General features: G+C 45.4%; 1 protein-coding gene across 1 annotated transcript in view; it reads right to left on the bottom strand.

Moving 5' to 3' along the window:
* The window catches only part of LOC121573770 (roundabout homolog 1-like), a 233,209-nt gene that overhangs the window by 171,836 nt on the left and 38,417 nt on the right, over window positions 1-22,956 (bottom strand). The gene's annotated exons all lie outside the window — the stretch shown is intronic.

Below are 22,956 nucleotides of genomic sequence, written 5' to 3'. Positions count from 1 at the left end.
ACCCACTCACTCTCTCACAGTCTAAGACTTTGACCTGTTACTATTGGCATAGCAGATCATTCCCCAGATTCTGCCATGCTTCCCTCCAACATTTGCTTAAAACTGAGGTAGAAAATAAACCTGCAAAAGAGTAACAGGATGAGCCTGAAGTCCATAGAAAAAGGCGGTAGAAAGAGGGAAAGTGAAATATAAAACATAAGCCTTCATATCAGTCATCTCAGTCCAATCTCCCATCACTGGGCAGTGGGCACACACCGCTCCTTTGTTTACCTTCCATAGTGTCACAATGTTTGAGGACGTCTTGCTGTGAGAAAGATATCAACACCTGCAACTTGATATCCTGTCTCTACTAATATACACAGCAGTACAGTCATCATGCTGAGGTTTCAACAGAAGAGCCGTGCCTGACAGCAATCCAGTTGTTCCAATTCAATCCTCAGTGTATAGTATTGAACTATATTTTATTTAAGAGAAGCAAGAGGATTCTTTATTTCTAAAATAAAGTGCTTGACTTGGGCAAAAGCTCACCGGAGCTGAGTACCAGCACCTCAAATGTTCTACTGCTTGAGCTCCTGTTCCTCATATAGAATATTAGCTTTTAAGTATTGTGGAGCTCCCGCACCTAAATATAAGCAGTACTGGCACCCAAAATGAGTACCAGCATTTCAGTCCAACTCCAAAATATAGTTATATCCAGATAATAAACTGTGATTATTTTCACTGTATTATTTCGTAATAGTTGTGGCAGTTCTAATTGTAGTGGTTATAATGCTCTAGTATTGTAATGTGTCATTATTGGATTCCTTCATGTTTTTTCTTCTGACAGTACTTCAGAGAGGTGGTCTGTAATTCCGGGAAATACTGAGCTGACTCAGTGGCTAAACTAAAAGGTATTTAAGGAGTATGTTGACACAGAAATAGGAGCCAAGTTCCTCTATTTCCCTTAATGTTTATCTTGGGTCATTAGAGGCATACTGTCACAAAGACAATGGAGGAATTTACAGATTTTTCAGGAATGCATCCAGCGAGTGCCATGGAAATGACCTGACCAAACTGAGCAGAATGGTGAAGATTGAGTACATGCCATATGGCTAGCACAACACAATCTCTTATTCTGTGGGCAATGTCCCCCACAAAATTAAATTATACATTTTTCATGAGCTGTTGTTCTTGGGCAATATCCTCTGAAAGCTTGCAGCAAATCCATGACTTAGAAATGGCTGAGAGCTCCAATAGCTGACCAGGATACAGACCTCAATGAAAGCCAGCCTTGAGTCAGTCTTCTGCACCGTATTATTAGTCTTTATCTCCTTCTGGCCGTTACTGTGTGCCAATAGGTAAACACTGAAAGTAAATCCAAAATGTGGTCAAGAGAGGACATAAGTTACCCTTCAATACCTCAACACTTTTATTTTACCATTATTTTACCAGATAAGTGGATTGAGGACACATTCTCATTCAATCAAAAAGGCTGTCATTTTCAAAGAATGACTGATCAGATCTGGATGTGAATGTAGTTGGCACCTTGCCATCTCATCACAACTCCCAGAACACCACCAAGACAGTAATCAGCTCCAAGCATTACTCATCTAAGAAGACAATGGAGGGGATTTCTGTTAATATGCTCAGGTAATTACATGGTGAAGATAGATCTGACACTAATCCCTCTCACCTCGTTCCTGATCCGGAGTTCATCTCTGACTCACACCCGAATCACGTCACAATCTCAGCACGGACCTGCCAGAGTGGTATCAATCAATAACTGCTTTCACTTATTGTAATATTAGGAAAAACAGGACTCAGGACCTCACTGCTGAGAGTTCACTCTCACATCCATCTACTCCTTATAGTAGTGTTATCTTTGACTCGTTATCCGAGGGCTCGGCCCAGATCTCAAGCTTAATACTTAAAGGGATTATATGGGCTGAGGTTTTTCCAACAGAAGTGTGTGTATAGTTTTGCAAATATACTATGAGTAATTTAAGTCATTGTTATCTCTCTTTATCAGCCTGGATAACCAAGGCGTGATTGATAGCCTATCTCTGTTCACTCAGTCCCAGCAATGCAGGATAGGATATCTGTGAGGTCCAGTTTCTCATATTGACCTCCCAATCAGCGAAACACCAGACAAGCCGAAACAAAAGGAATGCAGATAAAAAAGAGAGAATGGTGGGGAAAGGAAATTGCCAATATCAATTAGATCACGAAGAGGAATTTGCAAGACAATGGTGTTTTACTATAGGTGGTCATTTTGAACACAGTATCTTCATTCTTCCACCCTTCGGTTAGAGAGAGATCATCTTAAAACACGTACACAGATTTACACAAAAACAACTCTATAGAGTTTGAGGTTAGAACTGCATCCCTGTCTAACCTCTAATCCTTAACCTAAGCCATGCTATGGATTGGCCCACTTCACTTCACCTCATAACCCTCTGTTGTGCAAACTCTCTCCTCTCCTCTCTCCATGAGAGCCAAACATGACTTCACTTGTCTCTCTCCACATTAAGAAAATGATAATTATAAGGTGCATGACAATGATGCATATATCTTAGTTACACCACATAATTCACCTTAAATCCCCTGTCATTTGATAAATGTTCACTGGATAGGACGTAGCTTCCAGGAGGAAAGTCATAACTGTGAAAAGCTATAAAGCTTGAAAAAGGATCAGTGTGATCTCTCAATGTCTCAATGTTCATGTGGAAGTCACCACAGGAATGTGATCTCATCATTGTATCTCTATTTGTAAAACCAAGCACTTTTGGTCTATGAGAAGCACTATAGAACTGGAAATGCATTCTCAAGGAGGCAGTCTATCTATGCAATAGGGAGACAATGGTCCCAGTATGCTGCTCTATTGAGACAGAGGGTACTAGTAGGTAGTATGACTAAGGTGAAGCTGGAGATTTACAGTGTGTTAGGTGGTGCATTCTCCTCAACATTCCACAAAGAATCATGTCTCCCATGGCAACCAACAGCTGAGAAAACTAGTCCAAATGGGCTGTGATTGCTTCAGAGCACAGGATTGAATGCGGATTGAAAACTAGCTACAGTAAGAGACAGACTATCTGTGTTTTTCAGTTTGCTTTAGTGGTTGTGTTATAGTTGTGTGATGCTGCATGGAAAAGGGCTCTGATGTTCATTTGATTGAGGATGTTGACCATCGACCATACAGTTTTGGTTGGAAACCACACACACACACAAACAAACAACACACATTCTTTCTTTCTCTGCTCTCCCTCAGCACATTGCTTCTTCTGAAAATGTTACGGCAAAGGCTTTATTAGCCCACAGTAGCTCCAGCATGATACTCAGGAAAATGCTGGTTCACCCACAACCATACCACTTCCCCTGGTTTATTAGAGGTTCACCACAAATACACACACACACACACAAACACACACAAACTGTCACGACCGTCTTGAAAGGGAGCAGACCAATACGCAGCGCGTTGAGTGAACATGATGACTTTAATGAGTACAGCACGTAAATACAAAACAAAAGACGATAGTGAAGTCCAACAGTGACAATGACTGTACATGGAACAAAAACCCACCAACACCAGGTGAAAACAGACAGTATAAATATGGCTCCCAATCAGAGACAACGAGCCAACAGCTGACACTCGTTACCTCTGATTGGGAGTCACTCAACCAAACCAAGAAATACAACACATAGAACCACCCAACCAAACAAAACACCACGAAACGAACATACCCTGGCTCAACACACAAAGTCCCGGAGCCAGAGTGTGACAGTACCCCCCCCTAAAGGCGCGGACTGCGACCGCGCCTCAACTAGGGCTAACCAAGGGAGGGCTGGGTGGGCATACCTCTTCGGCGGTGGTTCTGGCTCTGGTCGTGGTCCCCACCCCACCATAGTCACTACCCGCTTTCGTAGCCTCCTCCAACTGACCCCCACCGGATTAAGGGGCAGCACCGGACTAAGAGGCAGCACCGGACTAAGGGGCAGCACCGGACTAAGAGGCAGCACCGGACTAAGGGGCAGCACCGGACTAAGAGGCAGCACCAGGATAAGGGGCAGCACCAGACTAAGGGGCAGCACCGGACTAAGGGGCAGCACCGGACTAAGGGGCAGCACCAGGATAAGGGGCAGCACCAGGATAAGGGGCAGCACCGGACTAAGGGGCAGCACCGGACTGAATGGCGGATCCTGGCTGGCTGGCTCTAGCGGATCCTGGCTGGCGGAAGGCTCTGGCTGATCCTGCCTGGCGGAAGGCTCTGGCTGATCCTGTCTGGCGGAAGGCTCTGGCTGATCCTGTCTGGCGGAAGGCTCTGGCTGATCCTGTCTGGCGGAAGGCTCTGGCTGATCCTGTCTGGCGGAAGGCTCTAGCGGCTCCGGTCTGGCGGACGGCTCTGAAGGCTCATGGCAGACGGGCGGCTTATGCAGCGCTTGGCAGACGGACAGTTCAGACGGCGTTGGGCAGACAGGCAGTTCAGGCGCCGTTGGGCAGACGGGCAGTTCAAGCGCCGTTGGGCAGACGGGCAGTTCAGGCGCCGTTGGGCAGACGGGCAGTTCAGGCGCCGTTGGGCAGACGGCAGGCTCTGGCCGGGCGACGCGCACCGTAGACTTGGTGCGGGTGGCAGGAACAGGCCGGACCGGGCTGGCGACGCGCACCGTAGACTTGGTGCGGGTGGCAGGAACAGGCCGGACCGGGCTGGCGACGCGCACCGTAGACTTGGTGCGGGTGGCAGGAACAGGCCGGACCGGGCTGGCGACGCACACCATAGACTTGGTGCGGGTGGCAGGAACAGGCCGGACCGGGCTGGCGACGCGCACCATAGACTTGGTGCGGGTGGCAGGAACAGGCCGGGTCGGGCTGGCGACGTACACCGTAGGCTTAGTACGTGGAGCAGGAACCGGCCGGGCTGGACTGGCGACGCACACCGTGGGTCTGGTACGTGGCGCAGGAACAGGTCGGGCTGGACTGGCGACGCACACCGTGGACTTGGTGCGGGGAGCAGGACTATGCCGGACCGGGCTGTGGAGACGGATAGGAGGCCTGGAGTGAACAGCGGCCACCACCCGTCCTGGCTGAATGCCTACCCTCACACACTCTGTGTGAGGCATCCGCACAGGACGTACAGGGCGGTGTACCCCTGGCCTGGTGGCCTCCTGGATTCGCCCCATCTTTGCCTCCGTCGTCCATGCCGTGTGCTTGATGCGTGGAGTCGGAACAGGTCGGGCTGGGCTGGCCACGCACACCGTAGGCTTTCTACGTGGAACAGGAACCGGCCGGGCTGGACTGGCGACGCACACCGTGGGCTTGATGCGTGGAGTAGGAACAGGCCGGTCCGTACTGGGAACACACACCACTGGCCTTAACCGGGGATCAGGAACGGGCCGGTCCGGACTGGTAACACACCTCAGTCTCTCACGTCGTGCCTCAACTGCTTCCCTCCCTCTATTCGCCAATGGCTCCCGTAATCCGGTAGCCTTCTCTCCACATCTCCCTGTGGCAGCCTCCTGCTGCCCAGCCGCCCTAAGCCATGTGCCCCCCAAAAAACTTTTTGGGGTTGCCTCACGTCCCTTCCAACGATGACCCTGCTGACGCCGTTGCTCCTCTCTCGCCAGGGCCTTGATCTTCCCCCAAGGTCCCTTGCCCCCGAGCATGTCCTCCCAGGACCACGATTTGCCCACCTGGGCCATCGCCAGCCTCTCGATCTCCTTACCAGGCGCCTCCTCCCATGTCCAGTCTCTTTGCTCCCGGACACGCTGCTTGGTCCTTTGATGGTGGGTTTTTCTGTCACGACCGTCTTGAAAGGGAGCAGACCAATACGCAGCGCGTTGAGTGAACATGATGACTTTAATGAGTACAGCACGTAAATACAAAACAAAAGACGATAGTGAAGTCCAACAGTGACAATGACTGTACATGGAACAAAAACCCACCAACACCAGGTGAAAACAGACAGTATAAATATGGCTCCCAATCAGAGACAACGAGCCAACAGCTGACACTCGTTACCTCTGATTGGGAGTCACTCAACCAAACCAAGAAATACAACACATAGAACCACCCAACCAAACAAAACACCACGAAACGAACATACCCTGGCTCAACACACAAAGTCCCGGAGCCAGAGTGTGACACAAACACACATTCAAATGACAGAAATGCTTACATAGGCAAACATGAACATGCATACACTCACATAGGTCTATTCACATAGACCTAACAAAGCATATAAAACACTCTTGCACTTGTCTTTTCCTGCTAGCACTGACTTGGCTGAAAATTACATTATTGAGAAGAAAAATGACTTACTATGACTGGGATATGTGTTTGTCTCACCTAGCTGCATGCTGAAGGCACTAACTGGATAAGAGTGTCTACTAAATGACTAAAATATAAATATAATGTAAATGTATTGCACAGTGCATACATACAAAACTGTAGCTGTAGCCTACCATACCAATGTATTCTGTATAACAACAAATTAAACCACTGCTGTCACTACAGTCTAACATCAAGAATAAAGGAAGGGGCTCCAGAGTGGCGCAGCAGTCTAAGGCACTGCATCTCAGTGCTTGAGGCGTCACTACAGACCCCTGGTTCGATTCCAGGCTGTATCACAACCGGCCGTGATTGGGAGTCCCATAGGGCGGCGCATAATTGGCCCAGCGTCGTCCGGGTTTGGCCGGTGTAGGCCGTCATTGTAAATAACAATTTGTTCTTAACTGACTTGCCTAGTTAAATAAAGGTAAAAAAAAAAAAAAGGAAACACCAACATAGTGTGTTAATAGGGCGTTAGGACACCACGAGCCGCCAGAACAGTATCAATGCGCCTTGGCATAGATTCTATAAGTGTCTGTAACTCTATTGGAGGGATGCGACACCATTCTACTATGAGAAATTCCATCATTTGGTGTTTTGTTGATGGTGGTGGAAAATGCTGTCTCAGGCACCGTTACGGCACCGTTACAGAATCTCCCATAAGTGTTCAATTGTGTTGAGATCTGGTGACTGAGACACACACACACACACACCATTTAAACCCCCTAGGCTCCATTGAGACCCCTCTTTTAAAGTCAAAGTCTTCTAGCCATGGTAGCCAAAATAATCGGCAACTGTGTGGAAGCACCTGCTTTCAATATACTTTGTATCCCTCATTTACTCAAGTGTTTCCTTTATGTTGGCAGTTACCTGTACATCAAGATTAACATACTGGAAAGACACTGAGCTCTATTTAAATCTGTAGAACTACTTTACTGATTAGACCTGGCACAGGTCAGCTACCTTCAATGTATTATAGTCCAATGTGTGATAATATTCTCAATGATACATTCAGTTCATAGCATATATTCATAGAAGAGGGAGGATTTCATGAAGCACGGTGTTGTTCAAAAATCAAGTCACAAGAGGGTGCTGCCACTCCATTCTATTGAGGGCCGTGTGAGAACTAGAGGCAACAAAGCCAAGTGCATTTGGTGTCCATCTTAGTACTGTTATGTTTTGACCATCTAGTTTTGTTTGATTAAATACATTATAAGTCAAATTAAAGTGTTGTCAGAGGTTGTGAGTGCTGGAAGGTGAATAATGTAATAATAATGCAGCTGTGACACCCCAAGCATAGATATCTGTCCAAAAGTGAAACAGTGTATGCAATCAATACAGATTATCCATTTACAACACAGAACAGAACAACACCTGCAACAAAGGAACTCCAGCCCTGGCTCTCACTGTTGGATACCTGGACTTGCCAGGTAAACAGACAGACAGACAGACAGTGAGACAGACAGACAGACAGACAGACAGACAGACAGTAAGTCATACAGTGAGTCATACAGTGAGACAGACAGACAGACAGTGAGACAGACAGTGAGACATACAGTGAGACAGACAGACAGACTACCAGGACACTTTGTAAACGTGGCTGTAAATCAACAGCCAAATGACACATAAAAAAATAAAATGTAATCAAGACCAGGGGAGTGAAGCCAGCTGGTGGGGACACATGTAAATTAAGCATCTCATTGGATTTCAGCTCAGCCCTAAGAGAGGGATCGCTGGAGGGGTACACACACAAAAAGAACAGAGGAGAAGAGGGGGTGAGGAGGAGTTGGCCTATGGGGGGGTTCTATGTGTACAGCAGACTGATGGGTTTCATTAGAATGAGGGGGGTGCACATCGCCATGACGACAGGCGACGACAGAAAACGGCAAGTTGCACAGATGGCTGGCCGCTCACATGGCTCCCAGTGCATGCGAGCAAACAGACGACTGGCAATCGAACACACTTAGTGTGTCAATCATAGTCTGGAGCCAGGCTTGGCTCATCTCTAGATCTGTAGAGCAGAACCTGCTCTCCCTTATTCCTCTTCCCGTCCCTCCTCCTTCCTCTTCATCCCCCTCTCCCTAAACCTCATTCCCACAACCCCTCTGTCTGAGCAACATGCACTGATTTCCACTTGGAAACAGGGAGCAACACAGCACACACACACATACATTTGGAATTGACAAATGCATACAAACACACAGACACTCCTTGTCGCTCTCTCCAAGTGCTTATTATTAACACCTCTCTCTCTCTCTCTCTCTCTCTCTCTCTCTCTCTCTCTCTCTCTCTCTCTCTGTCTCTGTCTCTGTCTCTGTCTCTGTCTCTGTCTCTCTCTGTCTCTCTCTCTCTGTCTCTCTCTCTCTCTCTCTCTCTCTCTCTCTCTCTCTCTCTCTCTCTCTCTCTCTCTCTCTCTCTCTCTCTCTCTCTCTCTCTCTCTCTCTCTCTCTCTCACACACACACACACAATGTGTAATTTTCACTTAGGGTCCATCTACGTACAGAATAACAATGTGATTCATGAGAATATAAGACTACAGTGTATTATTCTCTAGATCCCTGCATGAGAGTGCAATGATCCGACATGTGTGAGTCCACAGGGATGCAGAAAGCCTGGGATAATAAGCCGTTCAGGTGACTCATAATCAGGTTCAGGACTACAACTGAGATATTCACTCTTGTATCCTGCTCTGCAACATTATTCTGGTACATACAGTATCTCTGTGAGTACCCAATAGCATGGCAGCTTTTTCTGTGCTTACAAGGGCAAAATTAATTAAATGGGATTTATAGCCATGGATACAGGTGATTCTGCCACTACCAGATAATAGGTAGGTTCAAGGCAGCATGGTTAGTCTGTAATAGTGTATTGTAGTGTAGTGTACAGATGTGCGTGTGCAGTCAACCCAGGGCCTGTCACTGTGTTGTTAGAACCTTGGAGAGGATAAATCCTGTGTGATCACAACTTACAGTAATACCGTCTACATGGAGACAGTGGAATGGAAACAGCATGATATTACCAGGAACATCTTACTGTAAGTGTTTGTGAACAACTGGACAAACATTTCGGTGCAACTGCTATAGCATCTGCTAAACTGTGTACATGACAAATAAACTTTGATTTAATTTGACATTTGTTTCTAATAAATCATTTGCTAACTGACAGCTGAAATGACAGGCAGGTGGATATCTATTTCTGGATATGTACATCTAACTGACTTCCCAGCAGGTGGTTCACAGTAAGCCTTGTCCATACATAAAACCGCACACACACACACACACTCACACACACACTCACACACACACACATCTCTCCGCTTCTCTCTATCTCCAGATAAATGTCTCAGTGTGTTGAGATGATGTGCGCTCATTAACAGCACTAACAGTTAGAACTCTCAGGGAGCAGACGAGAGCATCAATCACACTTAAACATGACGCCATCCGCCCGCAGGCCTGCTTGTCACCGCACCGCACAACACAGTCCCCCTGAATCCCACTAAGCCGGTAAACACTGAACAACACAACAGCACAGCACCGCAAGGCAGCCGTCATCTTTCAACACCACATGCAAGGAAAATATACTAACTTTGAAAAGCACCGTTCTCAGTAAAGCAAAATTACTTTCTGAAATGTATTTGTTAGTCCATCTGACTGTGTTTGTTTTGTAATTTTCTACTCTGATATGAAAAGTATTTCCTCCAGAAAGGAGAGTCCCACTGACAGATGGAGAGAGTCTGTCAAATCAATGGACTACCTCATCAGTATAGTACTGCAGCCAACAAACCTTAGGCAACAATGCAACATCTCTGTCAACCTCTCCTGCATCCCTGCCACTTCAGCCTGACGTCCCTCTGTCCAATTAGAGAAGCCCAGGGAAACTGTTTCAGTTTTTACACACCCATGCTGTTGCTAACTTAGAACTCACCTCAGCCTGCTAGGTACAGACACCTGCAGTTCATTTGATGCTGGAATGCATATTGATTTTGTGTTAATCCAAGGAGATTAGAATCAATTTGGAACTGCAATCTCATATATATAGTGATAAGGCAGGGAATTGATCATCTCAGAGAGACGGGAGAGATGGCCTTGAACCTGACTGGGATTGGTAGGCATTCAATGGGAGACAGGTAGATTTCCCTCTTAGCTCTGTACATACAACCATGTGTTTGCTCTCAAAATGGACACCTTCCTTTCCTCTTCCTTTTGCTTTAATGGGGTAGGCATCAGGTGGCACTTAGGATGGTAATAGAAGATAGAAATAGAATAAAAGACACCCGAGTCTGTGGTGTAAATGTAAAGAGACACAATGATGTCCTCAGACAAACACAGCATTCATCACACCAAGCCACCATCATTCAAATGTGCTGCAGTTATAGCACAAGGCAGATCTCAGATTGCCCTAGCAAAGGATATTTGGGCAATTCCATGTAAACTCCGATTTTTTACTTAAAATGTATGCCAAACATTGATTTAAAAGTTTAACAACCATACAACTCTAAGCACAATGACTCCTTTTAACAATTTACACACACGAAAAAAACAGTTACTGGAAGAACTGTGCAGATGCTAAGTTTGGTAACAGAATTTCTGTAAAATCTCCCTCAGTCTTTTATGTAACCATGTTTTCCAAAATACTCTTAAATATCTGCTCTGAATTAAGATTAAAATAAGTCTGCACAAAGAATGGGGTGTCAGCTATGACATGACACCTTGACTTTGAAAAAAACTATTTTGGTTATTGAACTACAGTAAATGAAGTAGATTTACACCTGGTCACAGAATTGCGGTAACAGAATTTCATCATGAGTCCCTGATCTGTACTACACATGAATGCATAATTATGGATATGAATGTCATTCTCTTCATGGGGATGTATCCTAAATAGTTACACAAAGGTAGAAATATGCAACATCCTCCTTTGCATATTTGGGTATTATTCTATACACTGGCTATTATTTTAATGAGCTCCGCCACCAAACAAGACCAAATTTGGTTGGTCCGGACCGGACCAAATCTGAACAAATCATAGACGTCTATGTTACATAAGTTTGGACATCAAAGTACAGCACAGTAGAGCTTGCTAGAGTACAGTATAGTTCAGTACAGTTCAGTAAAAGTACAGTACAGTACAGTAAAGTAGAGTATAGTTCAGTACAGTACAGTACCGGACCAAATCTGAACCAATCATGGACGTCTATGTTTGAGCCAAATGAAGTCCAGGCGTCTGTGGACGTAGAAATCAAGGCTGGTCTGGACTGGACCAAAAAACAACATCTGTGGACATTGAAATCAAGGCCAGGGTGGACTGACCAAATCTCAACATCCATGGACGTCTGGTGTCGGTCAGTGCTCAGTGGGTGAGGATGCTGATTACAGTAAATAGAAGGAGAGGGGCTCATGGGTAGATTACATTAAATAGAGAGAGAGACAGAAGAGAAAGAAAGAGAGAGATAGAGAGAGAGACATCAAAAGGAACATAACATTTGACATACCAAAAAATACTTGAATAAGTTCATCAATCAACCAACCAATAATTCACAAAATGGGACAAACACCAAATTGAGACACTGCATGCATAATTCCGCAAAAATATCCTCTGTGTACAACATAAAACACCAAATAATGCATGCAGAGCAGAATTAGGCCGATACCCTCTAATTATCAAAATCCAGAAAATAGCTGTTAAATTCTACAACCACCTAAAAGGAAGCGATTCCCAAACCTTCCATAACAAAGCCACCACCTAAAGAGATATGAACCTGGAGAAGAGTCCCCTAAGCAAGCTGGTCCTGGGGCTCTGTTCACAAACACAAACAGACCCCACAGAGCATGAAAAAACAAAAAGATAATTACTTGACACATTGGAAAGAATTAACAAAAAAACTGAGCAAACTAGAATGCTATTTGGCCCTAAATAGAGAGTACACAGTGGCAGAATAACTGACCACTGTGACTGACCCAAACTTAAGGAAATATTTGACTATGTACAGACTCAGTGATGTCACGCTCGTCGAACACAGTGGACCAATGCGCAGCGTGATTTGCGAACATACTTATTTTATTAGAGTACCACACGAACAAAACAACAAAACGATACGTGACGTCCTTGGTAACAGACACTAACCATACACGGAACAAGATCCCACAAAACACTGTGGAAAACAGGCTGCCTAAGTATGGGTCCCAATCAGAGACAACAAGCAACAGCTGATACTTGTTGCCTCTGATTGAGAACCACCCCGGCCAACACAGAAACACATGAGCTAGATACTCAACCTAGAACACAAAACACATAGAACAACACACCCTGGCTCAACATAACAGAGTCCTAGAGCCAGGGCGTGACAGTACCCCCCAAAGGCATGGACTGCGACCGAGCCAAACATAAACCGAACAGGGGAGGGCCGGGTGGGCATTCCTCCTCGGAGGCGGTTCCGGCTCCGGGCTTGACCACCACCCTCCGTAGCGCCCCTGGTCCGGTCTGGCCCCGCTGGCTGGAGCTGGACTGGACATCGGTGGAGCGGATTGCTTAGGCTCCGATGTGGAGCAGCTGACCGGTACCTGACCAGGCACCGGTGACCCAGGCACGGGCTGTGCCGGACTGACGATGCGCACCACAGGCTTGGTGCGGGGAGCAGGAACGGGCCGGACCGGGCTGACGACGCACACCACAGGCTTGGTGCGGGGAGCAGGGACGGGCCGAACCGGGCTGACGAAGCGCACTACAGGCTTGGTGCGGGGAGCAGGAACGGGCCGGACCGGGCTGACAATGCGCACCACAAGCTTGGTGCGGGGAGCAGGGACGGGCCGAACCGGGCTGACGATGCGTGCCACAGGCTTGGTGCGGGGAGCAGGAACGGGCCGGACCAGGCTGACGACGCGCACCCCTGGCTTGGTGCGGGGAGCAGGAACAGGCCGGGCCGGGTGGCGACGCGCACCATTGGCTTGGTGCGGGGAGCAGGAACAGGCCGGGCTGGGTTGGCGACGCGCACCATTGGCTTGGTGCGGGGAGCAGGAACAGGCCGGACCGGGTTGGCGACGCGCACCATTGGCTTGGTGCGGGGAGCAGGAACAGGCCGGGCCGGGCTGGCGACGCGCACCATTGGCTTGGTGCGGGAGCAGGAACAGGCCGGGCCGTGCTGGCGACGCGCACCATAGGCTTGGTGCGGGGAGCAGGAACAGGCCGGGCCGGGCTGGCGACGCGCACCATTGGCTTGGTGCGGGGAGCAGGAACAGGCCGGGCCGGGCTGGTGACGCGCACCATTGGCTTGGTGCGGGGAGCAGGAACAGGCCGGGCCGGGCTGGCGACGCGCACCATTGGCTTGGTGCGGGGGGCAGGAACAGGCCGGGCCGGGCTGGCGACGCGCACCATTGGCTTGGTGCGAGAGGCAGGAACAGGCCGGACCGGGCTGGCGACGCGCATCACAGGCTTGGTGCGAGGGACAGGAACAGGCCGGACCGCACTGGGAACACACACCACTGGCCTTACCCGGGGATCAGGAACGGGCCGGACCGGACTGGCAACACACCTCAGTACCTCTCGCCGTGCCTCTACATTTTCCTTCCCTCTACTCGCCAATGGCTCCCGTAACCCGGTGACCTTCTCTCCTCGTCCACTAACTCGCCCCTTATCTGCCTCCAGCAGTCCCGTCGTCCACCGTGTGAGCCCCCCCCCTAAAAATGTCTTGGGTTCGTCTCTCCCCCGTGGCTATGGCCTCCATGGCTCTCGCCAGACTCTCCATCTTCTGCTCCCAAGTCCAACCTCTCTCCTCCTCACGCGGCTTGACCCAGTCGAGGTTGATATCCATTAGAGTCCTCTCTGGCGTTGGCTCCTGGACACGCTGCTTGACCCAGTCGAGGTGGATATCCGCTAGGGTTACCTCTGGCGTTGGCTCCTGGACACGCTGCTTGGTCCAGTTTTGGTGGGATCTTCTGTCACGCTCGTCGAACACAGTGGACCAATGCGCAGCGTGATTTGCGAACATACTTATTTTATTAGAGTACCACACGAACAAAACAACAAAACGATACGTGACGTCCTTGTTAACAGACACTAACCATACACGGAACAAGATCCCACAAAACACTGTGGAAAACAGGCTGCCTAAGTATGGTTCCCAATCAGAGACAACAAGCAACAGCTGATACTCGTTGCCTCTGATTGAGAACCACCCCGGCCAACACAGAAACACATGAGCTAGATACTCAACCTAGAACACAAAACACATAGAAACAACACACCCTGGCTCAACATAACAGAGTCCCAGAGCCAGGGCGTGACAAGTGAGTATAGCCTTGCTATTGAGAAAGGTCGCCGAAGGCAGACCTGGCTCTCAAGAGAAGACAGGCTATGTGCACACTGCCCACAAAATTTGGTGGAAACTGAGCTGCACTTCCAGACCTCCTGCCAAATGTATGACCATATTAGAGAAACATATTTCCTTCAGATTACACAGACCAACAAAGAATTTGAAAACAAATCCAATTTTGATAAACTCCAATGTATATTGGGTGAAATACCACATTGTGCAATCACAGCAGCAAGATTTGTGACCTGTTGCCACAAGAAAAGGGCAACCAGTGAAGAACAAACACCATTGTAAATACAACAAATATTGATGTTTCCCTTTTGTACTTGAACTATTTGCACATCGTTACAGCACTGTATAGACATAATATGACATTTGAAATGTCTTTATTCTTTTGGAACTTGTGTGAGTGTAATATTTACTGTTCACTTTTTATTGTTTATTTCACTTTTGTTTATCCATTTCACTTGCTTTGGCAATGTAAACATATGTTTCCCATGCCAAAAAAGCTTGAATTGAGAGAGAGAGAGAGAGAGAGAGAGAGAGAGAGAGAGAGAGAGAGAGAGAGAGAGAGAGAGAGAGAGAGAGAGAGAGAGAGAGAGAGAGAGAGAGAGAGAGAGAGAGAGAGGTTGTCCAAACTTTTCACACTATTGCTTTGACCACCAGATGATAGAAAGAGAAAGAAGTCAGTTATCAGCTGAACATAACAGTATCCCAGTGGAAGGGAGGACAGTAGAAGGTGACCCAACTCTGGTTTGTGACTACTATGATTTCCTATTGCAGCCAAATCAATTGCAGAAATTCCGTTACCTATTTTTCAGAAATTCTGTTACTGATTTGGTAACAGAATTTCAAGAATTGTAACTTCTGTGAACTTTCATTATCTTCCCTACTCATGAGGGAGAGAAATTAGAAAATATCTTAAAGGTATATGGGGTTTTGTTAACGGAATTTCAAGGAACAAGCCAATGTTTCTTAAACTCACAGAAGGCAGACAGAGTTGAAGTCAGAAGTTTACATACACCTTAGCCAAATACATTTAAACTAAGTATTCACAATTCCTGACATTTAATCCTAGTAAAAATTCCCTGTCTTATGTCAGTTAGGATCACCACTTTATTTTAAGAATGTGAAATGTCAGAATAATAGTAGAGAGAATTATTTATTTAAGCTTTTCTTTCTTTCATCACATTCCCAGTGGGTCAGAAGTTTCCATACACTCAATTACTATTTGGTAGCATTGCCTTTAAATTGTTTAATTTGGGTCAAATGTTTCAGGTAGCCTTCCACAAGCTTCCCACAATAAATTGGGTGAATTTTGGCCGATTCCTCGTGACAGAGCTGGTGTAACTGAGTCAGGTTTGTAGGCCTCCTTCCTCGCACACGCTTTTTCAGTTCTGCCCACAAATGTTCTATAGGATTGAGGTCAGGGCTTTGTGATGGCCACTCCTTGACTTTGTTGTCCTTAAGCCATTTTCCCAAAATGTTGGAAGTATGCTTGGGGTCATTGTCCATTTGGAAGACCCATTTGCGACCAAGCTTTAACTTCCTGACTGATGTCTTGAGATGTTGCTTCAATATATCCACATAGTTTTCCTTCCTCATGATGCCATCAATTTTTTTAAGTGGACCAGTCCCTCCTGCAGCAAAGCACCCCACAGCATGATGCTGCCACCCCCGTGCTTCACGGTTGGGATGTTGTTCTTCCGTTTGCAAGCAACCCCCCTTTTTCCTCCAAACATAACGATGGTCATTATGGCCAAACAGTTCTATTTTTGTTTCATCAGACCAGAGGACATTTCTCCAAAAAGTACGATCTTTGTCCCCATGTGCAGTTGCAAACCGTAGTCTGGCTTTTTTATGGCGGTTTTGGAGCAGTGGCTTCTTCCTTGCTGAGCGGCCTTTCAGGTTATGTCGATATAGGACTTGTTTTACTGTGGATATAGATACTTTTGTACCTGTTTATCCAGCATTTTCACAAGGTCTTTGCTGTTGTTCTGGGATTGATTTGCACTTTTCGCACCAAAGTACGTTCATCTCTAGGAGACAGAACACCTCTCCTTCCTGAGTGGTATGACGGCTACATAGTCCCATGGTGTTTATACTTGCATACTATTTTTTGTACAGATGAACGTGGTACCTTCAGGCATTTGGAAATTGCTCCCAAGGATGAACCAGACTTGTGGAGATCTAGGCTGATTTCTTTTGATTTTCCCATGATGTCAAGCAAAGAGGCACTGAGTTTGAAGGTAGGCCTTGAAATACATCCACAGGTACACCTCCAATTGACTCAGATGATGTCAATTAGCCTATCAGAAGCTTCTAAAGCCATGATATCATTTTCTGGAATTTTCCAAGCTGTTTAAAGGCACAGTCAACTTAGTGTGTGTAAACTTCTGACCCACTGGAATTGTGATACAGTGAATTATAAGTGAAATAATCTGTCTGCAAACAATTGTTGGAAAAATTACTTGTGTCATGCACAAAGTAGATGTCCTAACTGACTTGCCAAAACTATAGTTTGTTAACAAGAAATGTGTGGAGTGGTTTAAAAACTAGTTTTAATGACTCCAACCTAGGTGTATGTAAACTTCTGACTTCAACTGTACATTTATCCTAAACTACATACAGTGCCTTCAGAAAGTACTCACACCCCTTGACTTTTTCCACATTTTGTTGTGTTTACACAGTGGGATTCAAATGGATGTAAATGTCTTTTTTTTTTGGTGTACGATCTACAGAAAATGCTATGTAATGTCAAAGTGGCAGATCAATTCTAACATTTGCACAAAAAAATATATAAACAATAAAACACTAATATATCTTGATTAGATAAGTATTCAACGCCTGAGTCAATACATGCTAGAATCACCTTTGGCAGCGATTACAGCTGTGAGTCTTTCTGGGTAAGTCTATAAGAGCTTTCCACACCTGGATTGTGAAACATTTACCCATTATTCTTAAAAACATTATTCAAGCTCTGTCAAATTGGTTGTTGATAATTGCTAGACAACCATTTTCAGGTCTTGCCACAGATTTTCAAGCAGATTTAAGTCAAAACTGTAACCATTTCGCTACTCAGGAACATTCTTGGTAAGCAACTCCAGTTTAGATTTGGCCTTGTGTTTTAGGTTATTGCTGAAAGGTGAATTAATCTTCCAGTGTCTGATGGAAAGCAAACTGAACCAGGTTTTCCTCTAGGATTCTGCCTGTTCATAGCTCCATTCTGTTTCTTTTTATCCTGAAAACCCAACAGTTCTTAACGATTAAAAGCATACCCATAACACAATACAGCCACCACTATGCTTGAAAATATGGAGAGTGCTACTCAGTAATGTGTTGTATTGGATTTGCCCCAAACATAACACTTTGTATTCAAGACAAAAAGTTAATTAAAGTTAATTAAAGTTAAATGTAATTGCTTTGCCACATTTTTTGCAGTATTACTTTAGTACCTTGTTGCAAACAGGAGACATGTTTTGGAATATTTTTATTCTGTACAGGCTTCCTTCTTTTCACTCTGTCAATTAGGTTAGTATTGTGGAGTAATTACAATGTTGTTGATCCATCCTCAGATTTTTCCTATCACAGCCATTAAACTCTGTAACTGTTTTAAAGTCACCATTGGCCTCATGGTGAAATCCCTGAGCTGTTTCCTTCCTCTCCGGCAACTGAGTTAGGAAGGACACCTTCATCTTTGTAGTGACTGGGTGTATTGATACACCATCCAAAGTGTACTTAATAACTTCACCATGCTCAAAGGGATATTCAATGTCTGCTTTTACATTTTACATCTACCAATAGGTGCCCTTCTTTGCGAGGCATCGGAAAACCTCCCTGTTCTTTGTGGTTGAATCAGTGTTTGAAATTCCCTGCTTTACTGGGGGACCTTACAGATAATTGCGTGGGGTACAGAGATGAGGAAGTCATTCAAAAATCATGTTAAACACTATTATTGCACACAGAGTGAGTCCATGCAACATATTGTGTGACTTGTTAAGCACATTTTTACTCCTGAACTTATTTAGGATTGCCATAACAAAGGGGTTGAATACTTATTGACTCAAGATATTTCAGCTTTTCTTTTCTAATTAATTTGTAAAGATTTAGAAAAACTTAATTCCACTTTGACATTATGGGGTATTGTGTGTAGACCACTGACCAAAAAATGTAATCCATTTTAAATTCAGGCTGTAACACAACAAAATGTGGATAAAGTCAAGAGGTGTGAATACTTTCAGAAGGCACTGTATGCGTTAATATTAGTTGGCAGGGGTCTTTAATTCAACATTATTGTGTTATGATGTATTTCTAATACCGTTTAAGACTTTTTTCTGGTAGATGTTGTTTTAAAACCCTTTTCCATCTGTTTGACAATAAATCAAAGCCTTTGCTTATTCTACATTGTTTAGGATGGAAAATGCCTTCATTCCTCAAACATATAGCGTCTTTGCTTTCATTTGACATGCTCCTATGAACTTCACAAGTTGGTGCTCATGGGTCATTTTATATGGAAATGACCACTTCCTGCTCACCTCTCCGGTCTGTTCCGTTGACTATCATTACCATTTCCACAGTAGCCTCATTATCGTTATGCTTTATCCTCTAATGCTCATCTCCTCTCAAAAGAAGCTACAAGATATTAATCTCTCTCTCTCTCTCTCTCTCTCTCTCTCTCTCTCTCTCTCTCTCTCTCTCTCTTCTCTCTCTCTCTCTCTCGTGTGCCGGATCCAGCCTTGACAACACTCCACACCTATGTCACAACAGGCCAATTCCATTGCCTGTAAGAGATTTTCCCTGGTATATTGGTTTCGGTCATAGACCTTCCACCGCCACGCAAAGAAAAATGATTCTATTGGGTTGAGGAAAGGGCTGTATGGTGGAAGGCAAACATTTATGAATCGCTGGTTGATGTTGAAACACTCGCGTATCCGGACACCACGGTGAAAGCTGACATTGTCCCAAACCACGACATAGACAGGATGCACTGCCTGGTGATGATCCTGCTGCTCATGCTCAAACAAAACATCCCGAAGACCACCTAGAAATGTAAGAAGATGTTCAGTGTTATATGGCCCCAGGGTTGCATGACGGTGGAGAACCCCACGATTACTTATGGCTGCACAAAGGGTGATATTGTCACCACGCTGGCCAGGGACTTCCACAATGGCACGTTGGCCAGTTATGTTCCTGCCTCTCCTCTTCGCCAGATTGAACCCTGCTTCATCTACAAAAATGTATTCATGGGGCCTTTCCATGGAATCCAATTCAAACACTCTCTATATATAAAAATTGATAAATAAGTAGTTTAGTAAGTGATACAGAAAAACTCCTGATTTACATACATTACAATATAGTGCAGTTTACAGTAACAGTAGGCTAGTAGCATAGCATTGTACTGTAAGCATCAGCGCTGAAAGTGTCTGAGTGTACACTTACTTGCACATACTGAAATCGTAGATCTTTGACCCTTTCTGAGTTGCGCTCAAAGGGTACTCTGTACACTTGCTTCATGCGTACCCTGTTGCGCTGGAGGACACGGTCAATGGTAGAAAGGCTGACACTGTTGATTCCTTCAAAGTTTACATTGTGTTCAACAACTCTTTGCTGTATTTCACGCAGTCGGATGGCATTGTTTTGAAGGACCATATCAACAATGAGAGCCTCTTGCTGTTGGGAGAACATAGCAGGCCTTCCACCCTCATGTGGTAGTCTTGCAATTCTACAAAAAGGGGAAATGCACTTACAAACGTATACATACAGTAAAAATAGTAATGTACATTACTAATGTATGGTAAGTGTAATGAATACTCGGACAGAGTGGTAAGATCCAATCGCAGAATAGCGATGCTTTATTAGAGTACAGACAAGGGAATAGCTTAATCGTGGTCGGGCGGGCTGTGGTCAAAACCGGGCCAGGCATAGACAGGCAGAGGTACCAAGGGAGCGGGCTTAGTCGTAGTCGAGGGCACAGGCACAGGATCAGAGGACGGTAATCACTGGGGTAGACAAGCAGAGGATTAAGCAATTCGGGGAGTCAAACAACAAGGCACAGGCCGGATACATGGGTAATCAAAAACAACAAACACTCTTTCTCTCTCTCTCTCTCTCTCTCTCTCTCTCTCTCTCTCTCTCTCTCTCTCTCTCTCTCTCTCTCTCTCTCTCTCTCTCTCTCTCTCTCTCTCTCTCTCTCTCTCTCTCTCTCTCTCTCTCTCTCTCTCTCTCTCTCTCTCTCTCTCTCTCTCTCTCTCTCTCTCTCTCTCTCTCTCTCTCTCTCTCTCTCTCTCTCTCTCTCTCGGAACAAAACGCTTAGCAAGTCACAATGGAACAATACCTCGCACCGACTGAACTTCTGAGCACACCTTATATCCTACCCTAATTACAGACAGGTGTGCTCAGAACTCAGGTGAACCAGATCGAGTCTGATGACTCCCCCTCTCTGTAGATCGGGGAAGTGTCAGACTCTGTCTAGACCCAGCCAACCCCCGATCCCTTACAGTAAGACATTTTTTATTTTTTTCCCCAGTCCCCTTTCTATTGACAAATGATGTACTGAATCAAATGTATACAGTAAACCTTCAATGACCAAAATAAAAAGAAACAATTACCTGTTCTCTTCTCTGAATGTCCTGATTATGGTGGCCACAGAGAATCTGCTCAAATTGGGTTGTACTCTTTGTCCTGCTTCCCTCATTGTCATTCCATGAACAACAACATGGTCTATCACAGTTGCTCGAATTTCTTCTGAAATTACTGTTCTTGGTCTTGCTCTTCCTCGTCCTCGTACTCTTCCTCCTCGTCCACCACCTCTTACATGTACTCTTCCTCCTCTGCCTCTCAGATTGTTTCCATCCATTGTTGGTATCAACATTCAACGCACCTGTGCCACCTGTGCACTCTGAACTGGTTTATATTCTGTACAATTGGTTTGATCACATCATTAGAAACAAGTGTGAACAATTTGGAGTCGTTGTGTGTAAACGATGACAACTGTGTTGTAGTTGTGTTTAACTTTTGCCACCTGTGTTTACCATTTTCTAACACAAGTGCATCACAGTGCGAAATGTGTTTTAGTGAGTGAGAATGTGTTTAGAGTTTTGCAAAAAGACTGATTGAATCGACAAATGGGTTTAGGCCACTGAGCATTTGGTTAAGGGTTAAGGGTTTAGTGTTTGGTTAAGGGTTTAGTGTTTTAGCAATTCAAAAAAACTGTAAGAGGTTGTCAGTGGATACAAGGTGGGTGTGAGCAGTGAGACAGAGGCACCGAGGGAGAGTCTGCTGCTTAGTGCAGGGTTTCCCAAAGTCCCTGATTTCATAGATACAATTCTACAGTGATAAACCTATTACCAACCACAAGCACTCCATAGTTCTTCCACAGCAAACCTATCCAGTCTAGCGTTGCAGGGTGTAAAACCCGACCAGCTAGATTCTAGCTGCTAGAACAATCTTGATGAATACAGCCCAAGACAAAAGATCAATACTGCCAGAAATCAACTGCATTCACAGCCATACAGTACAGGCAGAAGAAAATGCATTAAAATATACTGTATAGTAAACAAAATGAGCACACATAACATCTCTGAATCATGTTCATTATTGTGCTAGTGTTCAACTCTCGAGTTGTGCTGTCTGTCTGTATCTGTATTTGTATGTGTATTTATTATGGATCCCATTAGCTGCTGCCAAGTCAGCAGCTACTTTTCCTGGGGTCCAGCAAAATTTAGGCAATTCATACAATTTTAAAAACATTACAATACATTCACAGATTTCACAACACACTGTGTGCCCTCAGGCCCCTACTCCACCACTACCACATATCTACAATACAAAATCCATGTGTACGTGTGTGTATAGTGCGTATGTTATAGTGTGTGTATGCATGTTTCTGTGCTTATGTTGGTGTTGCTTCACAGTCCCCGCTGTTCCATAAGGTGTTTTGTTATCTGTTTTTTAATTCAAATTTTACTACTTGCATCAGTTACTTGAGGTGGAATAGAGTTCCATGTAGTCATGGCTCTATGTACTACTGTGCGCCCCCCATAGTCTGTTCTGGACTTGGGGACTGTGAAGAGACCTCTGGTGGCATGTCTTGTGTGGTATGCATGGGTGTCTGAGCTGTGCGCCAGTAGTTCAAACAGATAGCTCGGTGCATTAAACATGTCAATACCTCTCACAAATACAAGTAGTGATTAAGTCAATCTCTCCTCCACTTTGAGCCAGGAGAGATTCACATGCATATTATTAATGTTTGCACTCTGTGTACATCCAAGGACCAGCCGTGCTGCCCTGTTCTGAGCCAATTGCAATTTTCCTAAGTCCTTTTTTTGTGGCACCTGACCACACGAC

This window comes from Coregonus clupeaformis, chromosome 9 (genome assembly GCF_020615455.1).
Source record: "Coregonus clupeaformis isolate EN_2021a chromosome 9, ASM2061545v1, whole genome shotgun sequence".
Classification (NCBI taxonomy): domain Eukaryota; kingdom Metazoa; phylum Chordata; class Actinopteri; order Salmoniformes; family Salmonidae; genus Coregonus; species Coregonus clupeaformis.
The sequence above is the reverse complement of the archived record's forward strand: the minus strand, read 5'-3'. Positions and strand labels throughout refer to the sequence as shown.